A 25,136-nucleotide genomic window follows, 5' to 3' on the forward strand; every position below is an offset into this window, starting at 1 on the left:
TGCCATAAGGGTGGTGTCATCTGCATATCTGAGGTTATTGATATTTTCCCCAGCAATCTTGATTCCAGCTTGTGCTTCATCCAGCCCAGCATTTCTCATGATGTACTCTGCATGTAAGTTAAATGAGCAGGGTGGCAATATACAGCCTTGACGTACTCCTTTTCCTATTTGAAACCAGTCTGTTGTTCCATGTCCAGTTCTAACTGTTGCTTCCTGATCTGCATACAGGTGTCTCAAGAGGCAGATCAGATGGTCTGGTATTCCTATCCTTTTCAGAATTTTCCACAGTTTGTTGTGGTCCACACAGTCAAAGGCTTTGGCATAGTCAATAAAGCAGAAGTAGGTGTTTTTCTGGAATTCTCTTGCCTTTTTGATGATCCAGTGGATGTTGGCAATTTAATCTCTGGTTCCTCTGCGTTTTTGAAATCCAGCTTGAACATCTGGAAGTTCTTGGTTAGTGTGCTGTTGAAGCCTGGCTTGGAGAATTTTGAGCATTACTTTACTAGCGTGTGAGATGAGTGTAATTGTGTAGTAGTATAGTTTAAGCACTCTTTTGCATTGCCTTTCTTTGGGATTGGAATGAATACTGACCTTTTCCAGTCCTGTGGCCACTGCTGAGTTTTCCAAATTTGCTAGCACATTTAGTGCAGCACTTTCACAGCATCATCTTTTAGGATTTGAAATAGCTCAACTGGAATTCCATCACCTCCACTAGTTTTGTTTGTAGTGATGCTTCCTAAGGCCCACTTGACTTCACATTCCAGGATGTCTGTCTCTAGGTGAGTGATCACACCATCGTGATTATCTGGGTTGAGAAGATATTTTTTGTATAGTTCCTCTGTGTATTCTTGCCACCTCTTCTTAATATCTTCAGCTTCTGTTAGATCCATAGCATTTCTGTCCTTTATTGTGCCCAGAAATCAAAATGGAGTTTTTTTTGACAAATGATCAAACCATTTCAAAGCCATGGAAAAATGTGCACTTCGGAGTGATGTTTGGAAGTCTGTAGTGCTGGTGGCCGCACGACCTTGTGAATGTATTAAATTGCACAGAACTGTTTTCTTTAAATGGTTAGTTTTGTTAGGTGACTTCAGCTAAATAAATTATTTAAAAAGAAGGTACTTATAGATCAGAAAGAATAAAAGCCTGGTTTATAGCTAAAAAGAAATTTAAAAACTCTAGGATTTTCCTGGTGGTCCTGTGGTTAAGAGTCTGCCTTGCAATGTAGGGGACTTGGGTTCGATCCCCGGTCAGGGAAGGTTCCACATGCTGTGGGGCAACTAAGCCCGTGTGCCTCAACTATGGAACCCACTCTCCCTAGAGCTGTGCTCTGCAACAGGAGAGGCCACCGCGACGAGAAGCTCACGCATGGTAACTAGCGAGTAGCCCCCACTCTCTGCAACTAAAGAAAGCCTGCTCACAGAGTTGAAGACCTGCTACAGCCAGAAGTAATAAATAAACAAAAAATATTAAAAAAAAAAAAAAAAACCCAAACACTCCTTAGCAGGCTAGTAATGCGATTAGGCAATACAAAAACACAACACAAATGGCTAATAAAAGTTTGAAAACACACTTGACTTCAGAAATGATGCAAGAATTCAAATGAATAAATAACTACATTACACTTGCTTATCAAATCAGCAAGCATTTTTATAGGTAACTGTTGGCCTAGCTGAAAATAAATACTCCTGTATTGCTCTCAAAAATGGGTCAAGTCTTTTGCAAACCAGAGCTGGCTGATCATTCCTTGCATAAAGCTACAATTCATGATCTAGGAAAGGGCTCAGGGTAACTGGGGACCCCCAGCCTTGCCACATGGGAGAGCAGGGGATTGATTTCCCTCCCCAGTTGCCCATGTTGGTGCGACTCTGACCATAGCCCCTAGGGCCTCCTCTGCCCAAGGAGGGACTCAGCCACCTCTGAGGGCTTCCCCTTTGTTTCTGCCAAGATGCTTCGGAGAAGCCCAAGGTCATCTGGTAGATGGTTCCCAGGGGGCAGCCCCAGGTGTTCTGAAGCCATGTGTCCTGTCCCTGCCCAGGGCCTCGGCTCCACCCTCGTGCACCTCGACATCTGGCCCCAGAGCAATTCTGCTGCTGGAACATTTCCTCGGGTGCCTTCCCCTCTGTCCATGGAGGCTGTGATCCCAACCACCTTCTGGAACGCCGTCTCTCTTGTTCCTTCATGCTTCTTAGCTGAGACCAGTCTATCCCATGGCTAACGTCTTTTCCTTTTGGGAGGCTCAGGTCAAATGCCTCCATCTTAGAGAAGACTTCAGTCTTACATTTCATTATTAGAAGGGCCATGGGAGGGACTTCCCTTGGTTGTCCAGTGGGTAAGACTCTGCACTCCCTGTGTAATGCAGGGGTTGTGGGTTCAATCCCTGGCCAGGGAACTAGATCCCACATGCATGCTGAAACTAAGATCCCATGCAACCAAAATAAATAAAAGCCACTGACATGTTTTCTTAGAACAAAGGAAGGTGGAGATCAATCCTAGTGTCTTCCACTTGCAATTCAGAGAGCTGCTCAGAGCTTGGAAAAGTGAAAGTTGCTCAGTCATGTCTGACTCTTTGCTACCTTAATGGACTATACAGTCCATGGAATTCTCCAGGCCAGAATACTGGAGTGGGTAGCCATTCCCTTCTCCAGGAAAGGCCAGGAAAGGAGCTTGGAAAGGACAGGTTTCTATTCATATTCGGTTGTATAGACCATGGAGGCAAGTCCTGGCCAGACCTCAGGCTCTGGGCCCAGCACGTCTTCTCTGCCCACCTTGCCCGTCACGGGGGAAGGAGGGAAGGAGCGCTTGGCCCTGGCCCATCATTAGGGAGAAGAGGGTCCAGTCTGTCCTCCCATTGCTGGCTCTAAGCATTCCTCCCTCGTCCCCATTACCTCAGTAGGGCAAGAACTGTAAGACTGGGATTTGAACAGGCTGTGTGGTAGAGGCAAGTGGCTTGCCTCTGGGTGTTCATTTCTCCATCTGTGAAATGGGAACAGTCAGGTAGCCATGGAGTTGGGTGGGTGAGACTCAGTTCATGGGAGAATCTTGAAACCAGTCACTGCAACTCAAATGCGAGAGAGTGACTTTAGGCTGGAATAACAGGAAGGGGGCCCCTGAGACAGGAGGTCGTCTGATTCATCAACACGAAAACGGATGCCTCGAGGAGAGCTGAGGGAGCTGCCAGAGGCCGCAGGCTGCAGCCGGGGGCAGAGGCAGGATGAGAACCCACTTCTTGGCTTCTCCCACCCTGAGGTCCAGCCCTCTTTTTTCCTAATTAGGCAAGACTTGGAAAGGCTCAGCCTCATGGAGGAAAGAAAGGAAACAAGGGGCAAGTCAGTGGATCTGGCCAGGTTTCTCCTGGCCTTGTGGCCATGAACTTTGGCTTCCCCAGTTGAAATGGGCCTGACCAGGCCTGCCTCACCCCCTCACTGGGTTATTTGGTATTTGAGGGTCGGTAGAATGCGAAATATGTTACAGCACTTTGTAGATCATCGAAGGAAACTATGGCCCCCACCCCTGCCTTCCCAGGACCTTAACTCAACGCAGGCTGAAACTTTCACTCCAACCAGAGTTTGAACCTATGACTCCCTGGCAGTGGAAGTGCCAAGTCTTCATCACTGGATTGCCAGGGAACTCTCTCTTGCCTCATTCTTTGGAGAGCATCCCCCCTCCCCCCTCAGAAAACCAGATTCCAATTTCTCAGGGCTAACTCTTCTGTTCCCAAATTTTCTCCTCTTGTGTTCTGGTGTCATTTAGATACTGGTTCTCAAACAGGGGTGATTTTGTCCCCCAGGGAGCATTGTCTGGAGACATTCTGTGGGGTCATAACTGGGGGATAACCTAGGCTTCCCTAAGGGCTCAGTGGGTAAAAATCCACGTTTGATGCAGGAGACACAGGAGATGAGGGTTCAGTTCCTGGGTTGGGAAGATGCCCTGAAGAAGGAAATGGCAAGCCACTCCAATATTCTTGCCTGGAGAATCCCATGGACAGAGGAGCCTGGCAGGCTACAGTCCATGGGGTGGCAAAGAGTTGGACACGACTGAGCGACTAAACCACCGCCATTGTCATCTGCTGGGAAGAGGCCAGGGATGCTGTTAAAAATCCCACAAAGCACAAGAAGTATACCCATCCACCCTCTCCCAACAAAGAATCATCTGACCCAGAACAGTATAAGTGCTGAAGCTGAGAGACACTGATCTGAACAAATTCCAAGAGAGCATCAGTGACTTCTTCCCACAGGACCCCCAGCTAGGTGGTGAGGGGGTGACAAAGGTGCTCTGCTCACCTTCTGAACTCATCTTGTCTCCCGACAGGGGTCTCTACAAGTAATACTCACTCAGGCTTGCAGGTTGAACTGAGGATTGACTTTTAGGCAAGTCAAGGGAACAAAACCCCAAAATGCCAAGTCATTCTTAACAGGCAATTTTAAAAATCTAAGACTTGAGCCAATGTCTACAGTGCCTTCAGCAGGTTGGTTCTCTTTCAAAATTCCATGTTTATCTTTATGACTAGTTATCTTGGAGATTAACAGACATGCAGTAATTTTGACATCACTGTTTATGTTAATAAGTAATTTCTAAGGAGTGGCTAAGTACTAGAATGAGTCAGGGTTAAAAAAGAGAGCATTCAGTGTGAGTGTCTGAAATATAAGAAACTTGGTTGGCTAGTGATTTAGATAATTCTAGGAGAAAGATAAAGTGGGTTTAAAAAAGAAATGTTACTGAGTTATAATTCATAAGCCATACAGTGTGAAAGTTGCTCAGTCATGCCCAACTCTTTGTGACCCCATAGATTATACAGTACATGGAATTCTCCAGGCCAGAATACTGAGGTGGGTAGCCTTTCCCTTCTCCAGGGGACCTTCCCAACCCAGGGATTGAATTCAGGTCTCCCATATTACAGGCAGATTCTTTACCAGCTGAGCCACTAGGGAAGCCCTAAGTCATACAAGTCCTCAAAATTTACAATTTGATGGATTTGGAGTACGTTCATAGATTTGTGCAACCATCAGCCCAACTAATCTTAGAATATTTTCTATCACCCTCAGAATAAAGTCTTTTTTTTTTTTTTTGATGTGAACCATTTGTAATGTCTTTATAGAATTTGTTACGACATCGTATCTGTTTTATGTTTGGTTTTTTTGACTGCAAGACATATGGGATCTTAGCTCCTCGACCAGGAATTGAACCAGCTCCCCTCTGCATCGCAAAGTGAAGTCTTAACTAGTGGGCCTCTAAGAAGTCCTCAGAATACTCTTTAGCATCAATAGCCACTCCTCAATCTCTGCTCTCCCCAGCCTCTGGCAACCCTCCTTTTCTGTCTCTATGGATTTGTTTATTCTGATCATTTAATCCAAATGGAATTTGTAATATGAATATGTGGTTGATTTTTTTTCACACAGCCCATCTTCCAGGTCCATCCATGTTGCAGCATCACTTTTTATTGTGGAATAATATTTTGTGCTAGGGCTTCTCTGGTGGGTCAGATGGTAGAGAATCTGTCTGCAATGCAGGAGACTTGGGTCATCCTGATATACTATGCTCTATGTGTGTACTTGTCAGTCTTCTGCCTTATTTTACTTTTTGGCCCTTGTGAATAATGCTGCTGTGAACATTTGATCGCCAGTTTTGTGTGGACATATGCTTTCACTTCTCTTGGGTAGATACCTAGGAGTAGAACTGCTGGGTTGTATGGTAACTCTATGTTTCACCTCTGTTGTTTATTGTTCAGTCTCTAAATAGTGTTTGACTCTGCGATCCCATGGACTGTAGCCCCCCAGGCTCCTCCGTCCATGGGATTCTCCAGATAAGAATACTGGAGTGGGTTGCCATCCCCTTCTCCAGGGAACCTTCCCCACCCAGGGATCAAATCCAGGTCTCTTGCACCGGCAGGTGGAGTCTTTACCACTGAGGCACCAGGGAAGCATATTTCATCTTTGCAGTGCTGAGTCACTCAGTCACATCTGACTCTTTGTAGCCCCATGGACTGTAGCCCTCCAGGCTCCTCTGTCCATGGGGATTCTCCAGGCAACAGTACTGAAGTGGGTTGCCATGCCCTTCTCCAGGGGATCTTCCCGACCCAGGGGTCGAACCCAGGTCTCCTGCATTGCAGGAGGATTATTTTACTGTCTGAGCTACCAGGGAAGCCCAAGAATACTGGAGTGGGTAGCCTCTCCCTTGTGGTGAGATACACATATAGTAAAAATGACCGTTTTAAAGGGTGCAGTTCAGTGGCACTTAGTACATCCTCAGTGTTGTACACCCTCACCATTATCTAGTTGCAGAACATTTTCATCACCCCAAAGGGAAACCCTTTCCTCATTAAGCAGTCACTCCCCACACCCCACTCCCCACAGCCTTTGGCAACCACAAACCCACTTTCTGTCTCTATGGATTTGCCTATTCTGAATATTTCATAGAAATGGAATTATGGAATAGGTGGTTTTTTGTATCTGACTTCTTTACCTAGCTTAATGTTCCAAGGTTCATCCACATGAAATTAGTACTTCTTTTTAATGACTGAATCGAATTCCACTGTATGTGTGGACCACATTTTGCTTCTCCATTCGTCAGTTTCAGTTGATGGTTGTTTGTGTTTCCACTTTTTGCTATTGTGAACAGTGCTGCTATTAACATTTGTGTTCCAGTCTGAACACGCTATTTCAATTCTTTCGCGTATACACCCAGGAGGGTTGGATTATACAGTAATTCTATGTTTAACTTACTGAGAAACTGCCAAACTGTTTCCCACAAGTGGCTGCACCATTTTATTTATCTCTAGCAATGTGTGACTGTTCTGGGGATCTACTTACTGTATAGCATGTTGTGTAGAGAGTTGATGACCCTGAATTATATACTTGAAAGTTTCTGGGAATTCTTTGGCAGTCCAATGGTTAAAACTCTGCACTTCCACTGCAGGAGGCCTGGGTTCAATCCCTGGTCAGGGAACTAAGATCCTGAAAGCTGTGTAGCGTGGCCAAAAAGAAAAGTTTCTAAGACAGTAGATATTAAATGTTCTCACCACCAAAAGAAATGGTAATTATGTGATGTGATGAAGGTGTCAGCTAACCTTACTGGGGTCATCATGTTGTAATATAGACATCATGTATTAAATCATCATGTTGTATACCTTAAACTTACACATAAGTAGCTGAGATTCATTTGTTGAGTGCTTACTGCATGCCAAGAACAATTCGGTGCACTTTTCATGGATAGTCCTCACTGCCTAGATCCTCCTGCTAGTGGTATTTTTCATTCACCACTTTCTGTAAGATCTCTCCCTGGTGGTTCACATAGGTTTATTTCCCTCCTTATACCTGCACTGTGTAAGCCCCTGTTCACTTAGCCCTATTCCTATTGATGAGCATTTAAGTTGTCCCTTTTCCTTTTCAACTAAATATGTATTCAACTAATATATGTATTTTAGTAATTTAATTAATTAATTTATTTGACTGCGCTGGGTCTGTGTGGGCTTTTCTCTAGTTGCAGTGGACAGGCTTTTCATCGCAGCAGCTTCTCTCGTTGCTGAGCACAGGCTCTAGAGGGCTCAGGCTGCAGTAGTTGCAACACACGGATTCCATAGTTGCGGCTCCGGGCTCTAGAGCAAGGCTCAGTAGTTGTGGTAGACGGGCTTAGTTGTCCTGCGGCACGTGGGATCTTCCTGGGCCAGGGACTGAATCCGTGTCTCCTGCATCGACAGACAGATTCTTTACCAATGAGCCACCAGGGAAGCCCTAAAATGTGTTTTAAAGTTCCCCATATCTGGGTCTTCCCCATAGTCTTGCCTTCTCTACCTCCACAAATGTAATATGCAAGTTACTCCAAGATTCAGTCCACTATCTTGGCTAGGAGGCCTCACCTCCCAGGAAGTACCCATGGACAGGGCAGGACCCATGTCGCAGGACAGACCACCTGCCCATTCTCACTGGACACCACCTCCCCAGGATAGTGACCCTGTCCTGGGCATCTTTGTACACTTAGTCAATGCCTGGGATGGGAAAGGGAGTGAATACACTCTAGGGGCTGTTTGAACACCAGACTATGTACTGTTCCCACATTATCTCAAGTTTCCAGTCCTTTGCTTAAGTTGACTCCTCTGCCTGTAATTTGTCCTTCTCCAAGCAAGTCCTTTCATCTGTGTCTCCTTAACAGTTGATTCATTCATGGTTTAGTAGGCCACTTCCTGTTGTATGTACATGATTTATATTTATTTTCCCCTAAAGGCAAAGATTAGATCTTGTGTTCCTCCACAGGCTTATTTGTGGTATGAAGTGAACGCAAAAGTGTCTGTGACAAATAACGTACATTTTAAAATTTCTGAAAACTAGAAAATAGAACACATAGAACAGTACATTAAGTATATACGCACATATTAGTAGAAAAATATAAAGTGAGTATCCTGTAAGTTTCACTGCAGTCAAGGAGTAGTGAAAGGAAGGCAGGGTAAAGAATCTGCCTGCCAGGCAGAAGACTCAGGTTTGAGCCCTGGGTAGGGAAGATCCCTTGGAGGAGGAAATGGCAACCTACTCTAGTATTTCTGCTGGAGAATCCCATGGAAAGAGGAACCTGGTGGGCTATAGTCCATGAGGTTGCAAGAGTCATACAGGACTTAGCAAGTAAACCACCACCAATCAGAAATAGTGCCCCGCCAGTGTACAGACACCTACCCTGGGTACCTGCTCCCCCATCATAGCTGTTCTATCCTTGTTCTGACCTCTGTGATGGTTATTTCTTTGTCTTTATTTATGGTTCTGTCATCCAACTGTGCATCACTAAGTAATATAGGTGAGTTTTACTTGCTTGAGTACTCTATACACATAGAAACATACTGGAATTTTTCTTGCTTCTTTTGCTCAACTTTATGTATGAGAGATTCAGGTCATGTGTTCTTTCAAGCTGTAGTCTGTCCATTTTAAGTACTGAAGAGTGGTCCATTGTACGAATATACCGCAATTCTATTCTGATCCATTCTGCTGTTGACTGTTGTATCCAGCTTTTGACTATTGTGGACAGTGGTACAATGGACTTTCTTGAGCTCCAAAATCACTTTGGACAGTAACACAGGTTGTGTCTCAGAGCAGCTAGCAGAGCCTCTCCTGAAGTCCAGGGGAGTTTGCTGGGATGACTCACTTCCTAATGACTTTCTACAGTGGACACAATGAAGATGCTTTCCACTTGTTATAGATCTGTTATCATATAGATTTCTCTGTGCTCTAATATGAGTTTCTTTCAAGAAAATATGAGTGAGCATTAAATAGGAATGTCCCCAGTTCAGTTCGGTTTAGTTCAGTCACTCAGTCATGGCCAACTCTTTGCGACCCCATGGACTGCAGCACTCCAGGCCTCCCTGTCCATCATCAGCTCCCTGAGTTTAATCAAACTCATGTCCATGGAGTCGGTGATGCCATACAACCATCTCATCCTGTCATCCCCTTCTCTTCCTGCCTTCAATCTTGCCCAGCATCAGGGGCTTTTCCAATGAGTCAGCTCTTTGCATCAGGTGGCCAAAGTATTGGAGTGTCAGCTTCAACGTCAGTCCTTCCAATGAATATTCAGGACTGATTTCGTTTACAATGGATTGGTTGGATCTCCTTTCAGTCCAAGGGACTCTCAAGAGTCTTCTCCAACACCACAGTTCAAAAGCATAAATTCTTTGGCGCTCAGCTTTCTTTACAGTCCAACTCTCACATCCATACATGACCACTGGAAAAATCATAGCCTTGACTAGATGGACCTTTTTTGGCAAAGTAGTCTCTGCTTTTTAATATGCTGTCTTAGGTTGGTCATAACTTTTCTTCTAAGGAGTAAGCATCTTTTAATTTCTGGCTGCAGTCACCATCTGCAGTGATTTTGGAGCCCCCTGAAATAAGGTCTGTCACTGTTTCCACTGTTTCCACTTCTATTTGCCATGAAGTGATGGGACCAGAATGCCATGATCTTGGTTTTCTGAGTGTTGAGCTTTAAGTCAACTTTTTCACTCTCCTCTTTCACTTTCATCAAGAGGCTCTTTAGTTCTTCACTTTCTGCCGTAAGGGTGGTGTCATCTGCATATCTGCTGCTGCTGTTGTTGCTAAGTCGCTGTAGTCGTGTCCGACTCTGTGTGACCCCACAGATGGCAGCCCACCAGGCTCCGCTGTCCCTGGGATTCTCCAGGCAAGAACACTGGAGTGGGTTGCCATTTCCTTCTCCAATGCATGAAAGTGAAAAGTGAAAGTGAAGTTGCTCAGTCACGTCCAACTTTTCATGATCCCATGGACTGCAGCCTACCAGGCTCCTCTGACCATGGGGTTTTCCAGGCAAGAGTACTGGAGTGGGTTGCCATTGCCTTCTCCTCTGCATATCTGAGGTTATTGATATTTCTCCCAGCAATCTTGATTCCAGCTTGTGCTTCTTCCAGCCCAGCGTTTCTCATGATGTACTCTGCATATAAGTTAAATAAACAGGTTGACAATATACAGCCTTGACGTACTCCTTTTCCTATTTGGAACCAGTCTGTTGTTCCATGTCCAGTTCTAACTGTTGCTTCCTGATCTGCATACAGATTTCTCAAGAGGCAGGTCAGGTGGTCTGATATTCCCATCTCTTTCAGAATTTTCCACAGTTTGTTGTGGTCCACACAGTCAAAGGCTTTGGGGTAGTCAATAAAGCAAAAAATAGATGTTTTTCTTACTTTTCCGATGATCCAGTGGATGTTGGCAATTTTATCTCTGGTTCCTCTGCCTTTTCTAAATCCAGCTTGAACATCTGGAAGTTCATGGTTCACGTATTGTTGAAGCCTGGCTTGGAGAATTTTGAGAATTACTTTACTAGCATATGAGATGAGTGCAATTGTGCGGTAGTTTGAGCATTCTTTGGCAGTGCCTTTCTTTGGGATTGGAATGAAAACTGACCTTTTTCAGTCCTGTGGCCACCACTGAGTTTTCCAAATATGAATGTCCCCAGGAAAGGATAATCTGTCAGCTTTTAAGGTAATCATTTGGGGGCTTATAAGCATTTAGTTTTTAAAGTCTCTGACTTTCATTCTCCTTTAGGGATTTTTTCCCCCCCTACTGTTTGCTCATAGATAGTTTAAAATTTAAACTTAAAATTAAAAATATTCACCAGGATCTGAAAGAAATACTATTAGCTATGGGGTCTTTTTCTGTTAATGTTTTCCATGGTAAATTTTGATCTTCATCAGCTCAGGAAAGTTAAACACTTCTGCAATTGCATTATAGCTTTTCAATTTTTTTAAAAAATTAATGCTACTGAGGTATTATTTACATGCAATAGTGTAGTTTAGCGTAGAGTAGTGTGAGTGCTCAGTCTTTGCAACCCTTTGGACTATAGCCCACCAGGCTCCTCTGCCCGTGGAATTTTCCAGGCAAGAATACTAGAGTGGTTTGCCACTTCCTACTCCAGGGATTGAACCTGTGTCTCTTGTGTCTCCTGCATTGGCAGATGGATTCTTTACCACTGTACCACTCGGGAAGCCCTTACTGTGGTAAAATGCGCCATTTTACTTGTACATTTCTGAGTTATAACAATTGTGTATGCCAATGTAGCTATCACCACAGTCAAGATATGGGACACTTTCATCATAAGAGAGTCAATTCCTAGGTAGGTTGGTAAGAAGTCCAGGGTCTCCGAGTTGGATGAAGGGGCCTGGAGCCCTTGAGAAGGAGAAAGTGGTCTGGGACTCTCAAGGAGATAAGGACCAATGTTTTCCTCTACTTTGCTTTGTCTTAGTCAATATAACAATGTATCTGGCTCAAGGACATATTTCTCGTTAACAAGAACCTTCTGACTAATCCTGTCATCTTAAAATGTGTATTATGGGAGTGAGTCTGGTAAGATCTTTCTGTTGTTAGTTCTAATCTTGTTAATTTAAGATGTATGTTGTGGCAGTGGGTCTGAAAAAAAGTATATAAGGCCTTGATAAGCCTAGCACTCTCATCCCCCTTCTGATGTCTGTGTCAGAAGCTGTCTCTGCCCAATTTTATACTTTAATAAAACTCTGCTACACAAAAGCTCTTGAGTGATCAGGTCCCTGGTCCTGAAGCTAAATCTTCTTCTTCAGAGATCACGAATCCAACATCGTTCATTGAAAGTTATCAGTCACTTCAGGAACTGGTCTTGTCTTCTACCCCAGTCAACCAACACCTTCCCTAGGCCTTAGGCAACCACTGATCCTATATCTGTCACTGAGATTACAATGAGCTTTCTAGAGTTTCATCTGAATGGAATTATATAAATATGAATGGAAAAAAGCTGCTGTGAATAATCGAGTATGTGTGTTTTTGTGAATAAATTGTTTTGCATTTCTTAGGTAAATACTTAGGAGTAGGATTGCTGGGTCGTATGGTAGGCATTTGTGTAACTTTATGAGAAACAGCCAAACTATTTTGTAAAGCAGTTGTAAAATATAAAACTATTTTATATTCCTGCCCCTCCACTCTTGCTGACACTTGCTATTGTCAGTTTTTTATATTGTAACTACTCTCGTGGGAATGTGGAATTTCATCCTGATTTTAATTTGTATTTCCCTCTTTCCTTCTTTCCTCCCTTCCTTCCTCCCTCCCCACCCTCTCTGTTTCTTCCTGCCTGCCCTCCCTCCTTCATTCATTCCTTCCTATTTTGGCCATGCTGCATGGCTTATGGGATCTTAGTTCTCCAACCAGGGACTGAATCTGGGCCACAGCTGTGAAAGCTACAAATCCTAACAAATAGGCCACCAGAGAACTCCTAATATGCATTTCCTTAAGGCCGATAATGATGAACATCTTTTCATGTGCTTTTTGATCACATGCCTACCTTTCTTTCACACAACTGTCCCTTCACAGTTGTGGATCTGTGCTCATCATCTGTACTCTTCTGTTCATTTTTATTGGGGTGTTTGTCTTATTTTTGCATCACAAGAGTTCTTTATATGTTCTGTATACAAATCCTTCATCAGATACATATCTTGCTGATGGTTTCTCCTGGTGTGTGGTCTACACTTTTATATTTTCAAAAAGGTATCTTTCAAAGAGCAGAAGTTTTATGTTTTGATAAAGTCTGATGAATCAGGTTTTTAATAGTCTGTACTTTTGTGTCCTAAGAAATTTTTGCCTACCCCGAGGTGTGAAGATTTGGTCTTATGTTTCCTTCAAAAAAGTTGATGGTAAAGAATCTGCCTGCAATGCAGGAGACCTGGGTTGGATCCCTGGGTTGGAAAGATCCCCTAGAGGCGGGCATGGTAACCCACTCCAGTACTCTTGCCTGGAGAATCCCCATGGACAGGGGAGCCCGGCAGGCTATAGTCCCTGGGGTTGCAAAGAGTCAGACACGACTGAGCGACTAAGCGCAAGGTGTGAAGATTTGGTCCTATGTTTCCTTCAAAAAGTTTAAGACAATAGTTTTAATTTTTATGTTTAGGTTTATGAGATTGGAAGTGGGGGGAAAACCATCTCTCAGGGGTCATGCTCGAGAAATGTCCTTTTCTACTTTTGGACTTTTTTGGGGTGGCCTCACGCACACCCCTGGCTTCAATCTCCACCATATGCTGAGGGTTCCAAGTCCATCTGTGAAGCTCCAGACCCATGAAGCCAACTACCTTGGACATACCCTTCTGGTGTTTCATAGGCACCAGGAAGACATGCTCCTCCCTCCCCACAGCCCTGCTTTTCCCAAGCCCTGCCTCCCTCTCTGTGAAGGTACCAGCATCCTCCAGGGGGCCCGCTCTCCCTAGGGGCTCCGAGTTCAAGAAGTGCCAACAGAGATCAGATGACACTAGGGTCTACATAAAACGCCACTGAGTTAATTTAGAATGGGAGTGGTTGTGGCAGCACTCAGTCGCGCCTTACTCTTTCTGACCCCATGGACTGTAGGCCACCAGGCTCCTCTGTCCATGAGATTTCCCAGGCGAGAATACTGGAGTGGAGAGCCACTTCCTTCTTCAGGGAATCTTCCCAATCCAGTGATCAAAGCTGCATTTTCTGCATTGACAGCTGGATTCTTCACCACTGCACCACCTAGAATGGGGGAGAGAGCCCTTAAATGTGACAAGATGTGCCTGCCCCCATCCTGTACTCACAGTCATTTTAATGGGTTTGGGGGGACTAGTTCAGGGGCTGAAACATTTTGCCCATAGCTAAGAAACCTTTCTAGTGCCCTGTCAATGCATAGCTCCCAAATCCACATCGTCCTTTTCTGGGCGATGCAGGACACCCTCAGCAGCCCTGCCTCTGCCTTCTCTGGGCCCATCCTTTACGCACTGCCATAGGAACTTGGAATGTCAGGTCCATGAATCAAGGTAAATTGGAAGAGGTCAAATAGGAGATGGCAAAAGTGAACCCTGACATTTTAGGAACCAGCGAAGTAAAATGGACTGGAATGGGTGAATTTAACTCAGATGACCATTATATCTACTACTTTGGGCAAGAATCCCTTAGAAGAAATGGAGTAGACATCATAGTCAACAAAAGAGTCCAAAATGCAGTACTTGGATGCGATCTCAAAAATGACAGAATGATCTCTGTTCATTTCCAAGGCAAACTATTCAATATCACAGTAATCCAAGTCTGTGCCCCAACGAATAATGCTGAAGAAGCTGAAGTTGAACGGTTCTGTGAAGACCTACAAGACCTTCTAGAACTAACACCCCAAAAGATGTCCTTTTCATTATAAGGGACTGGCATGCAAAAGTAGGAAGTCAAGAAATACCTGGAGCAAGTTTGGCCTTGGAGTACAGAATGGAGCAGGGCAAAGACTAATAGAATTTTGCCAAGAAAACGAACTGGTCATAGCAAACACCCTCTTCCAACAACACAAGAGAAGACTCTACACATGGACATCACCACATGGTCAATACAGAGATCAGATTGATTATACTCTTTGCAGTCAAAGATGAAGAAGTTCTATACAGTCAGAAAAAACAAGACCAGGAACTGACTGTGGCTCAGATCATGATCTCGTTATTGCCAAATTCAGACTCAAACTGCAGAAAGTAGGGAAAACCACTAGACCATTCAGGTATGACCTAAATCAAATCCCTTATGATTATACAGTGGAAGTGACAAATATTTTCAAGGGATTAGATCTGATAGAACAGAGTGCCTGAAGAACTATTGACAGAGGTTCGTGACATTGTACAGGAGGCAGGAATCAAGACCATTCCCAAGAAAAAGAAATGCAAAAAGGCAAAATGGTTGTCTGAGGAGGCCTTACAAATAGCTGAGAAAAGAAGAGAAGCAAAAAGCCAAGATGTACCCATTTGAATGCAGTGTTCCAGAGAAAAGCCAGGAGAGATAAGAAAGCCTTCCTCGGTGATCAGTACAGAGAAATAGAGAAAAGCAATAGAATGAGAAAGACTAGAGATCTCTTTAAGAAAATTAGAGGTATCAAGAGAACATTTCATGCAAAGATGGGCACAATAAAGGGTAGAAATGGTAGGAACCTAACAGAAGCAAAGGATATTAAGAAGAGGTGGCAAGAATACACAAAAAAGATCTTAATGACCCAGATAACCACGATGATGTCATTACTCACCTAGAGACAGACATCCTGGAATGTGGAGTCAAGTGGGCCTTAGGAAGCATCACTACAAATAAAGCTAGTGGAGGTGATGGAATTCCAGCTGAGCTATTTCAAATCCTAAAAGTTGATGCTGTGAAAGTGCTGCACTCAATATGCCAGCAAATTTGGAAAACTCAGCAGTGGCCACAAGACTGGAAAAAGTCAGTATTCATTCCAATCCCAAAGAAAGGCAATGTCAAAGAATGCGCAAACTACCACATCAATTATACTCATCTCACACGCTAGTAAAGTAATGCTCAAAATTCTCCAAATCAGGCTTCAGCAATACGTGAACCATGAACTTCCAGATGTTCAAGCTAGATTTAGAAAAGGCAGAGGAACCAGAGATAAAATTGCCAACATCTGTTGGATCATAGAAAAAACAAGAAAGTTCCAGAAAAACATCTACTTCTGCTTTATTGACTATGCCAAAGCCTTTGACTGTGTGGACCACAACAAATTGTGGGAAATTCTGAAAGAGATGGGAATACCAGACCACCTGACTTGCTTCTTGAGAAATCTGTATGCAGGTCAAGAAGCAATAGTTAGAACTGGACATGGAACAATGGACTGGTTCCAAATAGGTAAAGGACTACGTCAAGGCTGTATATTGTCACCCTGCTCATTTAATTTATATGCAGAGTACATCATGAGAAACGCTGGGCTGGAGGAAGCACAAGCTGGAATCAAGATTGCCAGGAGAAGTATCAATAACCTCAGATATGCAGATGACACCACCCTTATGGCAGAAAGCAAAGAAGAACTAAAGAGCCTCTTGATGAAAGTGAAAGAGGAGAGTGAAAAAGTTGGCTTAAAGCTCAACATTCAGAAAACTAAGATTGTGGCATCTGGTCCCATCACTTCATGGCAAATAGATGGGGAACCAGTGGAAACAGTGACAGACTTTATTTTCTTGGGTTCCAAAATCACTGCAGATGGTGACTGCACCATGAACTTAAAATATGCTTGCTCCTTGGAAGAAAAGTTATGACCAACCTAGTTAGCATAATAAAAAGCAGAGATATTACTTTGCCAAAAAAGGTCTGTCTAGTCAAAGCTAAGGTATTTTGAGTAGTCATGTATGGATGGGAGAGTTGGACTATAAACTAAGCTGAGCACTGAAGAATTGATGCTTTTGTACCATGGTGTTGGAGAAGACTCTTGAGAGTCCCTTGGACAGTAAGGAGATCCAACCAGTCCACCCTAAAGGAAATCAGTCTTGAATATTCATTGGAAGGACTGATGCTGAAGCTGAAACTCCAATACTTTGGCCACCTGATGCGAAGCGCTGACTCATTTGAAAGGACCCTGATGCTGGGAAAGATTGAAGGCAGAAGGAGAAAGTTACGACAGAGGATGTGATGGCTGGATGGCATCACCGATTCAATGATGAGTTTGAGTAAACTCTGGGAGTCAGCGACGGACAGGGAGGCCTGGCGTGCTGAAGTCCATGGTGTTGCAAAGAGTCAGAGACGACTTAGTGACTGACCTGAACTGAACTGAACGTTTGCCGTGACCGCCCCCTGCTGGAATAATTTCTGTACTGCCTCTCAATCGACTCAGTCCCCAAGATGGCTTCAACTTGGATACAGGCCCTCACCTCACACAAACAGCCCTCTGAGGAGGACCCCTGGGGTCCAGGCTGACCCCTCTGAATTATTCCCCACTTCTCTGGAAAAGGGATTCTTAAAAAGCACATACTTGGCCACACCGAGTTCAGTGTCTACCCCAGTCTTTGGGATGAAGTTCAAGCCCCAGCCTAGCTCACACATCCCGTGGAGAGCTGGAGCTTGGTTATAGGTTGGATTGAGGCCACCTCGAAAAAGATATGTTATGGGACTTCACTGGTGGCGCCGTGGATAAGCGTTTGCCTGCCAATGCAGGGGACAAGGGTTCAATCCCTGGTCTGGGAAGATTCCGCATACTGTGGAGTAACTAAGTCCATGCGTCACAACTGGACATGTGCCCTAGAGCCTCAGAACCGAACTACTGAGCCCGTGTGCTGCAACAACTGAAGCCTGTGAGCCTAGAGCCCTGTTCCTCAACGAGAGAGGCCATCATGATGAGACGCCCGTGCACTGTGGTGAAGAGGAGGCCCCGCTCACCACAACTAGAGAAAGCCTGCATGTAGCAACTAAGACCCAGGACAGCCAAAAATAAATAAATGAATAATTTTTTATCCTTGGGTCAGGAAGATCCCCTGGAGAAGAGAATGGAACCCACTCCAGTATTCTTGCCTGGGAAATCCCATGGATAGAGGAGTCCGGTGCGCTACGGTCCAAAAATAAGTCCAGCATAGCCAAAATAATAATAATAATAATAATTTTTTTAAAAATGTGATGTTCCTAACACTCAACACCTCAGCATGTGAGTGTATTTGGATACAGTGTCTTGATAGAAGTAGTCAAGTTAACTGAGGTATGACTTGTTGTTGTTGTTGAGTGACTAAGTTGTGTCTGCCTCATTTTTGACCCCATTGACTCACATCTGCCAGGCTCCTCTGTTCACGGAATTCTCCAGGCAGGAATACTGGAGTGAGTTGCCATTTCCTCCTCCAGGGGAGTCTTCCCAACTCAGGGATTGAACCCAGGTCTCCTGCATTGGCAGGCAGATTCTTTACCACTGAGCCACCAGGAAAGACCTCAATACAACTGGTGTCCTTATAAAAAGAGATTCAGTCACAGAGACAGACATGCACAGAAGGAAGGCAGAGTAAAGACACCCAGGGGGAAGGTGGGCAAAGAGTGATGCATCTACAAGCCACGGAGGACCAAGGTTGCAGGCAGACCCCAAAGCTGGAAGAGACAAGGAGAGGTTCCCCTTCAGGGCCTTCGGAGGGAGGGTGGCCCTGCGACACCTTGATTTGGACTGTGCCCTTCAGAATGTGAGGCTCCCTCGATGGCTCAGCAAGTAAAGAATCTGCCTGCAATGCAGGAGCCACAGGAGGCACGGGTTTGATCCCTCCAGAGAAAGAGCCTCTGGAGACAGAAATGACAACCCTCTCCAGTAGTCTTGCCTGGGAAATCTCATGGACGGAGGAACCTGGAGGCTACAGTTCATGGGGTCGAAAAAAGTCAGACACAACCGAGAGCAAATACCTCTAGAATCAGTTCAGTTCAGTTGCTTAGTCGCGTCCGACTCTTTTTGACCCCAAGAACTGCAGCACGCTAGGCTTCCCTGTCCATCACCAACTCCCAGAGCTTGCTCAAACTCATGTCCGTTGAGTCAGTGATGCCATCCAACCATCTCATTCTCTGTCATCCCCTGCTCCTCCTGTCTTCAGTCTTTCCCAGCATCAGGGCCTTTTTCAATGAGTCAGTTCTTCACATCAGGTGGCCAAAGTACTGGAGCTTCAGCTTCAGCATTAGTCCTTCCAATGAATATTCAGGACTGATTTTCTTTAGGATAGTCTGGTTGAATCTTCTTATTGTCCAAGGGACTCTCAAGAGTCTTCTCCAACACCACAGTTCAAAAGCATCAATTCTTTGGCGCTGAGCTTTCTTTATTGTCCAGCTCTCACATCTGTACATGACTACTCAAAGAAACATAGCTTTGACTAGATGGGCCTTTGTCGGCAAAGTAGTCTCTGCTTTTTTAATATGCTGTCTAGGTTGGTCATGGCTTTTCTTCCAAGGAGCAAGCATCTTTTAATTTCACGGCTGCAGTCACCATCTGCAGTGATTTTGGAACCCAAGAAAATAAAGTCTGTCACTGTTTCCCCATCTATTTGCCATGAAGTGATGGAACCAGATGCCATGATCTTAGTGTTTGAATGATGAGTTTTAAGCCAACTTTTCCACTGTCCTCTTTCACTTTCATCAAGAGGCTCTTTAGTTCCTCTTCGGTTTCTGCTGTAAGGGTGGTGTCATCTGCATATCTGAGGTTATTGATATTTCTCCTGGCAATCTTGATTCCAGCTTGTGCTTCATCCAGCCCAGCATTTCTCATGATGTACTCTGCATAAAAGTTAAATGAGCAGAATGACAATATACAGCCTTGACATACTCCTTTCCCTATTTGGAACCAGTCCATTGTTCCATGTTCAGTTCTAACTGTTGCTTCTTGACCTGCATACAGATTTCTCAGGAAGCAGGTCAGGTGGTCTGGTATTCCCATCTCTTTCAGAATTTCCCACAATTTGTTGTGGTCCACACAGTCAAAGGCCTTGGCATAGTCAATAAAGCAGAAGTAGATGTTTTTCTGGAACTTTCTTGTTTTTTCTATGATCCAACAGATGTTGGCAATTTTATCTCTGGTTCCTCTGTCTTTTCTAAATCTAGCTTGAACATCTGGAAGTTCTTGGTTGGCATATTGTTAAAGCCAGGCTTGGAGAATTTTGAGCATTACTTTGCTAGTGTGTGAGATGAGTGCAATTGTGTGCCAATTCTTTGGCATTGCCTTTCTTAGGGACTGGAATGAAAACTGACCATTTCCAGTCTTGTGGCCACTGCTGAGTTTTCCAAATTTGCTGGCATATGGAGTGCAGCATTTTAACAGCATCAGTTTTAGGATTTGAAATAGCTCAACTGGAATTCCATCATCTCCACTAGCTTTGTTTGTAGTGATGCTTCCTAAGGCCCACTTGACTTTGGACTCCATACTGTCTGGCTCTGGGTGAGTGATCACATCATCGTGGTTATCTGGGTCATGAAGATCCTTTTTGTATAGTTATTCTGTGTATGTTGCCACCTCTATTTAATATCTTCTGTTTCTGTTAGGTCCCTACCATTTCTGTCCTTTATTGTACCCATCTTTGCATGAAATGTTCCCTTTTTATCTCTAATTTTCTTGAAGAGATCTTTAGTCTTTCCCATTCTACTGTTTTCCTCTGTTTCTTTGCATTCATCACTGAGGAAGGCTTTCTTATCTCTCCTTGCTGTTCTTTGGCACTCTGCATTCACATGGGTATATCTTTCCCTTTTTCCTTTGCCTTTCACTTATCTTCTTTTCACAGATATTTGTAAGGCCTCCTTAGACCATTTTGCCTTTTGCATTCCTTTTTCTTGGGGATGGTTTTGATCACTGCCTCCTGTACAATGTCACGAATCTCTGTCTATAGTTCTTCGGGCACTCTGTCTATCAGATCTAATCCCTTGAAACTGTTTGTCACTTCCACTGTATAATCATAAGGGATTTGATTTAGGTCATACCTGAATAGTCTAGTAGTTTTCCCTACTTTCTTCAATTTAAGTCTGAATTTGGCAATAAGGAGTTCATGATCTGAGCCATAGTCAGCTCCCTATCTTGTTTTTGTTGACTGTATAGAGCTTCTCCACCTTTGGCTGCAAAGAGTATAATCAATCTGATTTTGGTGTTGGCCATCTGGTGATGTCCATGTGTAGAGTCTTCTCTTGTGCTGTTGGAAGAGGGTGTTTGCTATGACCAGTGCGTTCTCTTGGCAAAACTCTTGTTAGCCTTTGCCTTGCTTATTTTGTACTCCAAGGCCAAACTTGCCTGTTACTCCAAGTATCTCTTGACTTCCTACTTCTGCATTCCAGTCCCCTATAACGAAAAGGACATCTTTTTTGGTATTAGCTATAGAAGGTGTTGTAGGTCATGATAGAACCATTCAACTTCAGCTTCTTCAGCATTACTCGTTGGGGCATAGACTTGGATTATTGTGATATTGAATAGTTTGCCTTGGAAATGAACAGAGATCATTCTGTCATTTTTGAGATTGCACCCAAGTACTGCATTTCAGACTCTTTTGTTGACTATGATGGCTATTCCATTTCTTCTAAGGGATTCTTGCCTACAATAGTAGATATAATGGTCACCTGAATTAAATTCACCCATTCCAGTCCATTTGAGCTCGCTGATTCCTAAAATGTCAGGGTTCACTTTTGCCATCTCCTGTTTGACCACCTCCAATTTACCTTGATTCCTGGACCTAAAATTCCAGGTTCTTATGCAATATTGCTCTTTACAGCATCGGACTTTACTTCCATCACCAGTCACATCCACAACTGGGTGTTGTTTTCACTTTGGCTCCATCTCTTCATTTTTCTGGAGTTATTTCTCCACTCTTCTCTAGTAGCATATTGGGCATCTACCAACCTGGGGGGTTCATCTTTCACTGCCCTGTCTTTTTGCCTTTTCATACTGTTCATGGGGTTCTCAAGGTAAGAATGCTGAAATGGTTTGTCATTCCCTTCTCCAGTGGACCACATTCTGTCAGAACTCTTCACCATGACCCATTCGTCTTGGGTGGCCCTAGATGGCATGGCTCACAGTTTCATTGAGTTAGACAAGGCTATGGTCCATGTGATCAATTTGGTTAGTTTTCTGTGATTGTGGTTTTCATTTTGTCTGCTCTCTGATGAATAACGATGAGACTTATGGAAGCTTCCTGATGGGAGAGACTGATGGGGGAAACTGGGTCTTGTTCTGATGGGTGGGGCTAAGCTCAGTAAATTTTTAATAAATTTCTGTTGAAGGGTGGGGCTGTGTTCCCTCACTCTTGTTTGGCCTGAGGCCAAAGTGTCCACCCACACCTCCACCGGACACTCCTGGGCACTCATAGGCAAGTTTGGCTCAGCCTCCCACTGGCTTCCAAAGTCAAATTCCCTGGGGGTTCTCAGTCCCTTTGCCAGATCCCCAGGTTGGGAAATCTGTTGCGGGTCCTAGAGCTTTCTTAACAGTGGGAGAATTTGTTTGGTACCATTGTTCTGCAGCTTGTGGGCCGTCTGCTTGGTGGCTCTATGGTGGCGCTAATGGCGACCTCCTCCAAGAGGACTGATGCCACACGCTGGGTGACCCAGGTCTGCTGCAGCCAGAGCCCCTGTCCCCATGGCAGGCCACTGCTGGCCCGTGCCTCTGCACGAGACACTCAAACACTCGAAGGCAGGTCTGGCTCAGTCTCTGGGGCTCTCTGCATCCTGTTGCACACAAGGTTTTGTTTGAGTCCTCCAAGCGTCTCTGGCGGGTATGGGGTTTGATTCTAAATGCGATTTCACCCCTCCTATGTCTTATTGTGGCTTCTCCTTTGCCCTTGGATGTGCGGTATCTTTTTTTGGTGGGGTCCAACATTCTCTTGTCAATGGTTGTTCAGCAGCGAGTTGCAATTTTGGCGTTCTCGCGGGAGAAGATGAGAGCATGTCCTTCAACTCTGCCACCAGAGTGGGAGGCAATACATTTTTGTTGTTCCAAGTCACCCTGTTTCGGGCACTTTGAGGTGAACACAGCCCTCTCCGTTTTCAGCCCCCTGCTACCTGCTCTTGGACACTCCATATTTCCATGGTGTACAGTTCTCTTATTGTCAAGGATGCTTCTTGCTTGTTCATACCTGTGTGCAGGGGGAGGTGGGGCCCATCAAAACACCAACTGTGGCTTGCCTTTGTGTAAAAATCATAAAACTGGGTGTTGGGAAAGGCAGTCTCATGCAAGCAGCTATATATATATATATATACATATATATATATTATTTATTCATTTTTGGATGCATCAGGTCTTACTTGTGGCAGGTAGCATCTTTGCTGTGGCATGCAATGTTGGTTGCCCCATGGTACGCAGGATGTTAGTTTCTCAACCAGGGATTGGATCCACATCCTCTGCATTAAAAGGCAGATTCTTAACCCCTGGACCACCAGGGAACTCGCATGCATGTAGTGTTTTGGCTCTCACTTGGCAGCATAAGAATGGGCCTTGGGCTTGGAACTCTTCCTCATTAGGAGCCAACCAGCCTATGCTAGGCTTATCACCTTGTGTGAGAGTGTACTTCCCTGTTTCAGGTTCAACGACTGCTCTTCTGTCTTTGAAGTGCACGCATGTAATGGAACTTCGCCAACCCTACTGTTATACTGTCCTCCTCAGGGAGGGGGTGGGGTCTCTCTACTGGGCATAAAAGGGATTCATGTAGGCAAATTTCCCTGCGTCGGCCATCAGGGGAGACTGGCTGGTTGTGTGTACCAATGCCCACTGTTGGGGCTGATCTTGCTCTGTGTAAGGAATGTGTTCTTCCATCCAGTGCTTGATCATGCTCTTCCTGGTGATTCAGATACCAAGATGCAGTGGGCAGAGGTGTTTGGACTTCCATTCCTGGCAGCTGGCATAGTGATGACCTTTGCTATTCTCCACAGAGTTGGTGCCCGGCTCTGGTTTTGCTGACAAGGGCCCTGTAATCCGCTTGACAGGTATGATAGGATTTAAGCTGGGAGTGGAGGTCAGAAAGTGAGCCTTGCAGAAAACACACAGGAATATGGCTGGGACAGAAAGAGGATCCAGAAAAAGAGAGCTGAGATGTTGCTGTTAGAGATCCAGGATCTTGGACCACAGCCTCCAAGGATGGTTAAAGCAAATGCCCCCAGCATGGTGGCAGCCTGTGTGATACAGGAGGCACACTGGCCTGCATGCATTTGCTCCGTGATGAAAGCTGTTATCAACGTGGATTCTGAATGGGGAAAACTTTGCCCCAAAGGAAAATGTCAGCCTGGCCGGACATGTGACCCATGGCAAGATGTTGTTACAGCAGAAGCCATGAATGGGGAAGAGGGTGCTCAGTGAGAGAGCTGGGCAGCCCAGAAAGTCCTACCCCATCTTCCCCAGGGCAAATTAGACATGGAGATGTCACATTCTGTTGAGCACACGTGGCCATCAGTCTCTGTAGTAGGGTCATTTCATGGGTCTGAGACACAATCATTGCACAGTCCCCACCTCAGAAGGCTCTCACAAATTCTGGAGCTCCTCTGTTCTGAGGAGTCTGTCCTTTTCAGGATTTGGTCTGTAACTGACCCTGGAGAAAAATCTGAACATAAACTATAAGATATAATAAAGTCCCAGAAAAATTCACTTCATTCCCTAACCAGAGTAGGGGAGGACTGGTACCTTCAGCATCAGAAGAGGATTCAGAGAACCTGCACGGAGGCATGGGGCCGGCTTCATCCCGTCCAGGGTGAGCAAGACCTGGAACCCTCTGAACCCCACTGTCATTACAAAGAGCTGCCTTGCCCACTGATGATTTAGATAACAGGAACTTCTCTTCCATGAGGCAGAGAAAGAATTCTCAAGCAGCCCTTCTGCTGTTGTCCTCAAGGATCCTTCCAGATGTTTCCATATCAGGCAGCTGCTCTGACAGACTCTCTCCTGAGCAGTGCAAGAGGTGTGCAGTGTGGAACAGGAACAAACCAGAGAGCCACCATCCCCTCCCTGCTGAGAAAGCAGTCCTAACAATGTAATATATTTCCCTGGATTAGCTCCGTGTTCACCTATGAATTGGGGTAAAAGAGTTTGAAGAGTTCTCAGATATGGTCACATGCAGCAGAGGTTCTGGGTGGGGACTAGGGCAGAGGTGACTCCTCAGCGTTCAGTCCAGCCCCAGAGAACACGGTTAGCAGAGAGGTAGGAGGAGACCAAGGGAATGGGCAGGCACAGTCTTGCTTTGGGTGTTGGATGAAGAACAAGAGAGTGAACTCGAATGTTCCCCAGAGGAAGCAGGATCAGAGGAGATTTTCCAAGGTAAGGGGGTGGGGTCTATCCCTGGGTGAACCAGAGGTGATGAAACACAGGCATAGTCTTATTCTGTAATGATTAATGTATAGAGGGCACGCTGCCTTCCAATGACATGCCATTTTGTTTAAGTGACTTGGTGATAAGATAAAGACAAGGGA

At 44.8% G+C, this 25,136-nt stretch overlaps 1 protein-coding gene across 2 annotated transcripts in view; it reads left to right on the forward strand.

The window, feature by feature from the left end:
* The window catches only part of LOC122437277 (UDP-glucuronosyltransferase 1A1-like), a 141,252-nt gene that overhangs the window by 14,764 nt on the left and 101,352 nt on the right, over positions 1 to 25,136 (forward strand). The window lies entirely within an intron of this gene.

The sequence above is a fragment of the Cervus canadensis genome, chromosome 2 (assembly GCF_019320065.1).
Source record: "Cervus canadensis isolate Bull #8, Minnesota chromosome 2, ASM1932006v1, whole genome shotgun sequence".
Lineage (NCBI taxonomy): Eukaryota > Metazoa > Chordata > Mammalia > Artiodactyla > Cervidae > Cervus > Cervus canadensis.